Genomic DNA, 7,500 nt, shown 5'->3' with positions numbered 1-7,500 from the left:
CACACCCTTGTGGACAAAATGCTTACAGCACCTGGTATTCCCAGGCGGTCTCCCATCCAAGTACTAACCAGGCCCGACCCTGCTTAGCTTCCGAGATCAGACGAGATCGGGCGTACCCAGGCTGGTATGGCCGTAAGCGAGAAACAATCTCTTGCTACAACATATATAGTCAAAGTGAGTGTGATAAACAGACATTGCATTTTCACCAATTAGATAAGCAGCTTGAACTTTGTGTAACTGAAAAAGTAGAAGAAATTACAAACACTGTTCCCATCACTTTTTAGCACAGGTAGTTGGATAAAATACAAACTTTATTTCCTTTCATCATTTGAACAGGGCAAAGGAGCATAAAGCACACACAAGCTGCATTCAGCAACAATATTCTTGTTTGTCTTATAAATACAAGGCAGATGCTAATTGAAAACACAAGGAAATTTGATCCTATTAAAAAGGCAGGAAGCTGCATTTTGTCAATTCATCATTAAATGCTTACTACAAGGCAGTGTTGCTGATGAAATAGTGCAAGAGCACACCCTCGTGGACAAAATGCTTACAGCACCTGGTATTCCCAGGCGGTCTCCCATCCAAGTACTAACCAGGCCCGACCCTGCTTAGCTTCCGAGATCAGACGAGATCGGGCGTACCCAGGCTGGTATGGCCGTAAGCGAGAAACAATCTCTTGCTACAACATATATAGTCAACGTGAGTGTGATAAACAGACATTGCATTTTCACCAATTAGATAAGCAGCTTGAACTTTGTGTCACTGAAAAAGTAGAAGAAATTACAAACACTGTTCCCATCACTTTTTAGCACAGGTAGTTGGATAAAATACAAACTTTATTTCCTTTCATCATTTGAACAGGGCAAAGGAGCATAAAGCACACACAAGCTGCATTCAGCAACAATATTCTTGTTTGTCTTATAAATACAAGGCAGATGCTAATTGAAAACACAAGGAAATTTGATCCTATTAAAAAGGCAGGAAGCTGCATTTTGTCAATTCATCATTAAATGCTTACTACAAGGCAGTGTTGCTGATGAAATAGTGCAAGAGCACACCCTCGTGGACAAAATGCTTACAGCACCTGGTATTCCCAGGCGGTCTCCCATCCAAGTACTAACCAGGCCCGACCCTGCTTAGCTTCCGAGATCAGACGAGATCGGGCGTACCCAGGCTGGTATGGCCGTAAGCGAGAAACAATCTCTTGCTACAACATATATAGTCAACGTGAGTGTGATAAACAGACATTGCATTTTCACCAATTAGATAAGCAGCTTGAACTTTGTGTCACTGAAAAAGTAGAAGAAATTACAAACACTGTTCCCATCACTTTTTAGCACAGGTAGTTGGATAAAATACAAACTTTATTTCCTTTCATCATTTGAACAGGGCAAAGGAGCATAAAGCACACACAAGCTGCATTCAGCAACAATATTCTTGTTTGTCTTATAAATACAAGGCAGATGCTAATTGAAAACACAAGGAAATTTGATCCTATTAAAAAGGCAGGAAGCTGCATTTTGTCAATTCATCATTAAATGCTTACTACAAGGCAGTGTTGCTGATGAAATAGTGCAAGAGCACACCCTCGTGGACAAAATGCTTACAGCACCTGGTATTCCCAGGCGGTCTCCCATCCAAGTACTAACCAGGCCCGACCCTGCTTAGCTTCCGAGATCAGACGAGATCGGGCGTACCCAGGCTGGTATGGCCGTAAGCGAGAAACAATCTCTTGCTACAACATATATAGTCAAAGTGAGTCTGATAAAACAGACATTTAGTCAATTCATCATTAAATGCTTACTACAAGGCAGTGTTGCTGATGAAATAGTGCAAGAGCACACCCTTGTGGACAAAATGCTTACAGCACCTGGTATTCCCAGGCGGTCTCCCATCCAAGTACTAACCAGGCCCGACCCTGCTTAGCTTCCGAGATCAGACGAGATCGGGCGTACCCAGGCTGGTATGGCCGTAAGTGAGAAACAATCTCTTGCTACAACATATATAGTCAAAGTGAGTGTGATAAACAGACATTGCATTTTCACCAATTAGATAAGCAGCTTGAACTTTGTGTCACTGAAAAAGTAGAAGAAATTACAAACACTGTTCCCATCACTTTTTAGCACAGGTAGTTGGATAAAATACAAACTTTATTTCCTTTCATCATTTGAACAGGGCAAAGGAGCATAAAGCACACACAAGCTGCATTCAGCAACAATATTCTTGTTTGTCTTATAAATACAAGGCAGATGCTAATTGAAAACACAAGGAAATTTGATCCTATTAAAAAGGCAGGAAGCTGCATTTTGTCAATTCATCATTAAATGCTTACTACAAGGCAGTGTTGCTGATGAAATAGTGCAAGAGCACACCCTCGTGGACAAAATCCTTACAGCACCTGGTATTCCCAGGCGGTCTCCCATCCAAGTACTAACCAGGCCCGACCCTGCTTAGCTTCCGAGATCAGACGAGATCGGGCGTACCCAGGATGGTATGGCCGTAAGCGAGAAACAATCTCTTGCTACAACATATATAGTCAAAGTGAGTCTGATAAAACAGACATTTAGTCAATTCATCATTAAATGCTTACTACAAGGCAGTGTTGCTGATGAAATAGTGCAAGAGCACACCCTCGTGGACAAAATGCTTACAGCACCTGGTATTCCCAGGCGGTCTCCAATCCAAGTACTAAACAGGCCCGACCCTGCTTAGCTTCCGAGATCAGACGAGATCGGGTGTACCCAGGCTGGTATGGCCGTAAGCGAGAAACAATCTCTTGCTACAACATATATAGTCAACGTGAGTGTGATAAACAGACATTGCATTTTCACCAATTAGATAAGCAGCTTGAACTTTGTGTCACTGAAAAAGTAGAAGAAATTACAAACACTGTTCCCATCACTTTTTAGCACAGGTAGTTGGATAAAATACAAACTTTATTTCCTTTCATCATTTGAACAGGGCAAAGGAGCATAAAGCACACACAAGCTGCATTCAGCAACAATATTCTTGTTTGTCTTATAAATACAAGGCAGATGCTAATTGAAAACACAAGGAAATTTGATCCTATTAAAAAGGCAGGAAGCTGCATTTTGTCAATTCATCATTAAATGCTTACTACAAGGCAGTGTTGCTGATGAAATAGTGCAAGAGCACACCCTCGTGGACAAAATGCTTACAGCACCTGGTATTCCCAGGCGGTCTCCCATCCAAGTACTAACCAGGCCCGACCCTGCTTAGCTTCCGAGATCAGACGAGATCGGGCGTACCCAGGCTGGTATGGCCGTAAGCGAGAAACAATCTCTTGCTACAACATATATAGTCAAAGTGAGTCTGATAAAACAGACATTTAGTCAATTCATCATTAAATGCTTACTACAAGGCAGTGTTGCTGATGAAATAGTGCAAGAGCACACCCTTGTGGACAAAATGCTTACAGCACCTGGTATTCCCAGGCGGTCTCCCATCCAAGTACTAACCAGGCCCGACCCTGCTTAGCTTCCGAGATCAGACGAGATCGGGCGTACCCAGGCTGGTATGGCCGTAAGTGAGAAACAATCTCTTGCTACAACATATATAGTCAAAGTGAGTGTGATAAACAGACATTGCATTTTCACCAATTAGATAAGCAGCTTGAACTTTGTGTCACTGAAAAAGTAGAAGAAATTACAAACACTGTTCCCATCACTTTTTAGCACAGGTAGTTGGATAAAATACAAACTTTATTTCCTTTCATCATTTGAACAGGGCAAAGGAGCATAAAGCACACACAAGCTGCATTCAGCAACAATATTCTTGTTTGTCTTATAAATACAAGGCAGATGCTAATTGAAAACACAAGGAAATTTGATCCTATTAAAAAGGCAGGAAGCTGCATTTTGTCAATTCATCATTAAATGCTTACTACAAGGCAGTGTTGCTGATGAAATAGTGCAAGAGCACACCCTCGTGGACAAAATCCTTACAGCACCTGGTATTCCCAGGCGGTCTCCCATCCAAGTACTAACCAGGCCCGACCCTGCTTAGCTTCCGAGATCAGACGAGATCGGGCGTACCCAGGCTGGTATGGCCGTAAGCGAGAAACAATCTCTTGCTACAACATATATAGTCAAAGTGAGTCTGATAAAACAGACATTTAGTCAATTCATCATTAAATGCTTACTACAAGGCAGTGTTGCTGATGAAATAGTGCAAGAGCACACCCTCGTGGACAAAATGCTTACAGCACCTGGTATTCCCAGGCGGTCTCCAATCCAAGTACTAAACAGGCCCGACCCTGCTTAGCTTCCGAGATCAGACGAGATCGGGCGTACCCAGGCTGGTATGGCCGTAAGCGAGAAACAATCTCTTGCTACAACATATATAGTCAACGTGAGTGTGATAAACAGACATTGCATTTTCACCAATTAGATAAGCAGCTTGAACTTTGTGTCACTGAAAAAGTAGAAGAAATTACAAACACTGTTCCCATCACTTTTTAGCACAGGTAGTTGGATAAAATACAAACTTTATTTCCTTTCATCATTTGAACAGGGCAAAGGAGCATAAAGCACACACAAGCTGCATTCAGCAACAATATTCTTGTTTGTCTTATAAATACAAGGCAGATGCTAATTGAAAACACAAGGAAATTTGATCCTATTAAAAAGGCAGGAAGCTGCATTTTGTCAATTCATCATTAAATGCTTACTACAAGGCAGTGTTGCTGATGAAATAGTGCAAGAGCACACCCTCGTGGACAAAATGCTTACAGCACCTGGTATTCCCAGGCGGTCTCCCATCCAAGTACTAACCAGGCCCGACCCTGCTTAGCTTCCGAGATCAGACGAGATCGGGCGTACCCAGGCTGGTATGGCCGTAAGCGAGAAACAATCTCTTGCTACAACATATATAGTCAAAGTGAGTCTGATAAAACAGACATTTAGTCAATTCATCATTAAATGCTTACTACAAGGCAGTGTTGCTGATGAAATAGTGCAAGAGCACACCCTTGTGGACAAAATGCTTACAGCACCTGGTATTCCCAGGCGGTCTCCCATCCAAGTACTAACCAGGCCCGACCCTGCTTAGCTTCCGAGATCAGACGAGATCGGGCGTACCCAGGCTGGTATGGCCGTAAGTGAGAAACAATCTCTTGCTACAACATATATAGTCAAAGTGAGTGTGATAAACAGACATTGCATTTTCACCAATTAGATAAGCAGCTTGAACTTTGTGTCACTGAAAAAGTAGAAGAAATTACAAACACTGTTCCCATCACTTTTTAGCACAGGTAGTTGGATAAAATACAAACTTTATTTCCTTTCATCATTTGAACAGGGCAAAGGAGCATAAAGCACACACAAGCTGCATTCAGCAACAATATTCTTGTTTGTCTTATAAATACAAGGCAGATGCTAATTGAAAACACAAGGAAATTTGATCCTATTAAAAAGGCAGGAAGCTGCATTTTGTCAATTCATCATTAAATGCTTACTACAAGGCAGTGTTGCTGATGAAATAGTGCAAGAGCACACCCTCGTGGACAAAATCCTTACAGCACCTGGTATTCCCAGGCGGTCTCCCATCCAAGTACTAACCAGGCCCGACCCTGCTTAGCTTCCGAGATCAGACGAGATCGGGCGTACCCAGGCTGGTATGGCCGTAAGCGAGAAACAATCTCTTGCTACAACATATATAGTCAAAGTGAGTCTGATAAAACAGACATTTAGTCAATTCATCATTAAATGCTTACTACAAGGCAGTGTTGCTGATGAAATAGTGCAAGAGCACACCCTCGTGGACAAAATGCTTACAGCACCTGGTATTCCCAGGCGGTCTCCAATCCAAGTACTAAACAGGCCCGACCCTGCTTAGCTTCCGAGATCAGACGAGATCGGGCGTACCCAGGCTGGTATGGCCGTAAGCGAGAAACAATCTCTTGCTACAACATATATAGTCAACGTGAGTGTGATAAACAGACATTGCATTTTCACCAATTAGATAAGCAGCTTGAACTTTGTGTCACTGAAAAAGTAGAAGAAATTACAAACACTGTTCCCATCACTTTTTAGCACAGGTAGTTGGATAAAATACAAACTTTATTTCCTTTCATCATTTGAACAGGGCAAAGGAGCATAAAGCACACACAAGCTGCATTCAGCAACAATATTCTTGTTTGTCTTATAAATACAAGGCAGATGCTAATTGAAAACACAAGGAAATTTGATCCTATTAAAAAGGCAGGAAGCTGCATTTTGTCAATTCATCATTAAATGCTTACTACAAGGCAGTGTTGCTGATGAAATAGTGCAAGAGCACACCCTTGTGGACAAAATGCTTACAGCACCTGGTATTCCCAGGCGGTCTCCCATCCAAGTACTAACCAGGCCCGACCCTGCTTAGCTTCCGAGATCAGACGAGATCGGGCGTACCCAGGCTGGTATGGCCGTAAGTGAGAAACAATCTCTTGCTACAACATATATAGTCAAAGTGAGTGTGATAAACAGACATTGCATTTTCACCAATTAGATAAGCAGCTTGAACTTTGTGTCACTGAAAAAGTAGAAGAAATTACAAACACTGTTCCCATCACTTTTTAGCACAGGTAGTTGGATAAAATACAAACTTTATTTCCTTTCATCATTTGAACAGGGCAAAGGAGCATAAAGCACACACAAGCTGCATTCAGCAACAATATTCTTGTTTGTCTTATAAATACAAGGCAGATGCTAATTGAAAACACAAGGAAATTTGATCCTATTAAAAAGGCAGGAAGCTGCATTTTGTCAATTCATCATTAAATGCTTACTACAAGGCAGTGTTGCTGATGAAATAGTGCAAGAGCACACCCTCGTGGACAAAATCCTTACAGCACCTGGTATTCCCAGGCGGTCTCCCATCCAAGTACTAACCAGGCCCGACCCTGCTTAGCTTCCGAGATCAGACGAGATCGGGCGTACCCAGGCTGGTATGGCCGTAAGCGAGAAACAATCTCTTGCTACAACATATATAGTCAAAGTGAGTCTGATAAAACAGACATTTAGTCAATTCATCATTAAATGCTTACTACAAGGCAGTGTTGCTGATGAAATAGTGCAAGAGCACACCCTCGTGGACAAAATGCTTACAGCACCTGGTATTCCCAGGCGGTCTCCAATCCAAGTACTAAACAGGCCCGACCCTGCTTAGCTTCCGAGATCAGACGAGATCGGGCGTACCCAGGCTGGTATGGCCGTAAGCGAGAAACAATCTCTTGCTACAACATATATAGTCAACGTGAGTGTGATAAACAGACATTGCATTTTCACCAATTAGATAAGCAGCTTGAACTTTGTGTCACTGAAAAAGTAGAAGAAATTACAAACACTGTTCCCATCACTTTTTAGCACAGGTAGTTGGATAAAATACAAACTTTATTTCCTTTCATCATTTGAACAGGGCAAAGGAGCATAAAGCACACACAAGCTGCATTCAGCAACAATATTCTTGTTTGTCTTATAAATACAAGGCAGATGC

At 42.1% G+C, this 7,500-nt stretch overlaps 18 non-coding genes across 18 annotated transcripts; all 18 read right to left on the bottom strand.

Moving 5' to 3' along the window:
- Positions 1-19: 19 nt before the first annotated feature.
- On the bottom strand, positions 20-138 carry LOC145857263 (5S ribosomal RNA). The gene has a single exon (XR_014378160.1). It is a non-coding gene; the product is annotated as a 5S ribosomal RNA (ribosomal RNA).
- A 409-nt stretch (positions 139-547) lies between these two features.
- Positions 548-666, bottom strand: LOC145857261 (5S ribosomal RNA). Its single transcript, XR_014378158.1, has one exon. It is a non-coding gene; the product is annotated as a 5S ribosomal RNA (ribosomal RNA).
- Positions 667-1,075: 409 nt separating this feature from the next.
- Positions 1,076-1,194, bottom strand: LOC145857260 (5S ribosomal RNA). Its single transcript, XR_014378157.1, has one exon. It is a non-coding gene; the product is annotated as a 5S ribosomal RNA (ribosomal RNA).
- A 409-nt stretch (positions 1,195-1,603) lies between these two features.
- On the bottom strand, positions 1,604-1,722 carry LOC145857259 (5S ribosomal RNA). The gene has a single exon (XR_014378156.1). It is a non-coding gene; the product is annotated as a 5S ribosomal RNA (ribosomal RNA).
- A 139-nt stretch (positions 1,723-1,861) lies between these two features.
- LOC145883158 (5S ribosomal RNA) lies at positions 1,862-1,980 on the bottom strand. Its single transcript, XR_014394731.1, has one exon. It is a non-coding gene; the product is annotated as a 5S ribosomal RNA (ribosomal RNA).
- Positions 1,981-2,389: 409 nt separating this feature from the next.
- Positions 2,390-2,508, bottom strand: LOC145881887 (5S ribosomal RNA). Its single transcript, XR_014393455.1, has one exon. It is a non-coding gene; the product is annotated as a 5S ribosomal RNA (ribosomal RNA).
- Positions 2,509-2,647: 139 nt separating this feature from the next.
- LOC145887368 (5S ribosomal RNA) lies at positions 2,648-2,766 on the bottom strand. Its single transcript, XR_014398959.1, has one exon. It is a non-coding gene; the product is annotated as a 5S ribosomal RNA (ribosomal RNA).
- Positions 2,767-3,175: 409 nt separating this feature from the next.
- LOC145857258 (5S ribosomal RNA) lies at positions 3,176-3,294 on the bottom strand. Its single transcript, XR_014378155.1, has one exon. It is a non-coding gene; the product is annotated as a 5S ribosomal RNA (ribosomal RNA).
- A 139-nt stretch (positions 3,295-3,433) lies between these two features.
- On the bottom strand, positions 3,434-3,552 carry LOC145883157 (5S ribosomal RNA). The gene has a single exon (XR_014394730.1). It is a non-coding gene; the product is annotated as a 5S ribosomal RNA (ribosomal RNA).
- A 409-nt stretch (positions 3,553-3,961) lies between these two features.
- Positions 3,962-4,080, bottom strand: LOC145884960 (5S ribosomal RNA). The gene has a single exon (XR_014396540.1). It is a non-coding gene; the product is annotated as a 5S ribosomal RNA (ribosomal RNA).
- Positions 4,081-4,219: 139 nt separating this feature from the next.
- LOC145851086 (5S ribosomal RNA) lies at positions 4,220-4,338 on the bottom strand. The gene has a single exon (XR_014372936.1). It is a non-coding gene; the product is annotated as a 5S ribosomal RNA (ribosomal RNA).
- Positions 4,339-4,747: 409 nt separating this feature from the next.
- Positions 4,748-4,866, bottom strand: LOC145857257 (5S ribosomal RNA). Its single transcript, XR_014378154.1, has one exon. It is a non-coding gene; the product is annotated as a 5S ribosomal RNA (ribosomal RNA).
- Positions 4,867-5,005: 139 nt separating this feature from the next.
- Positions 5,006-5,124, bottom strand: LOC145883156 (5S ribosomal RNA). The gene has a single exon (XR_014394729.1). It is a non-coding gene; the product is annotated as a 5S ribosomal RNA (ribosomal RNA).
- A 409-nt stretch (positions 5,125-5,533) lies between these two features.
- LOC145884959 (5S ribosomal RNA) lies at positions 5,534-5,652 on the bottom strand. The gene has a single exon (XR_014396539.1). It is a non-coding gene; the product is annotated as a 5S ribosomal RNA (ribosomal RNA).
- A 139-nt stretch (positions 5,653-5,791) lies between these two features.
- LOC145851085 (5S ribosomal RNA) lies at positions 5,792-5,910 on the bottom strand. Its single transcript, XR_014372935.1, has one exon. It is a non-coding gene; the product is annotated as a 5S ribosomal RNA (ribosomal RNA).
- Positions 5,911-6,319: 409 nt separating this feature from the next.
- Positions 6,320-6,438, bottom strand: LOC145883155 (5S ribosomal RNA). Its single transcript, XR_014394728.1, has one exon. It is a non-coding gene; the product is annotated as a 5S ribosomal RNA (ribosomal RNA).
- A 409-nt stretch (positions 6,439-6,847) lies between these two features.
- Positions 6,848-6,966, bottom strand: LOC145884958 (5S ribosomal RNA). Its single transcript, XR_014396538.1, has one exon. It is a non-coding gene; the product is annotated as a 5S ribosomal RNA (ribosomal RNA).
- A 139-nt stretch (positions 6,967-7,105) lies between these two features.
- LOC145851083 (5S ribosomal RNA) lies at positions 7,106-7,224 on the bottom strand. Its single transcript, XR_014372933.1, has one exon. It is a non-coding gene; the product is annotated as a 5S ribosomal RNA (ribosomal RNA).
- Positions 7,225-7,500: the final 276 nt, after the last annotated feature.

This window comes from Salmo salar, chromosome 08, assembly GCF_965601325.2.
Source record: "Salmo salar chromosome 08, fSalSal1, whole genome shotgun sequence".
NCBI classification, from domain to species: domain Eukaryota; kingdom Metazoa; phylum Chordata; class Actinopteri; order Salmoniformes; family Salmonidae; genus Salmo; species Salmo salar.
Note: the sequence above shows the minus strand (reverse complement) of the source record. Positions and strands in the feature narration are given on the sequence as shown.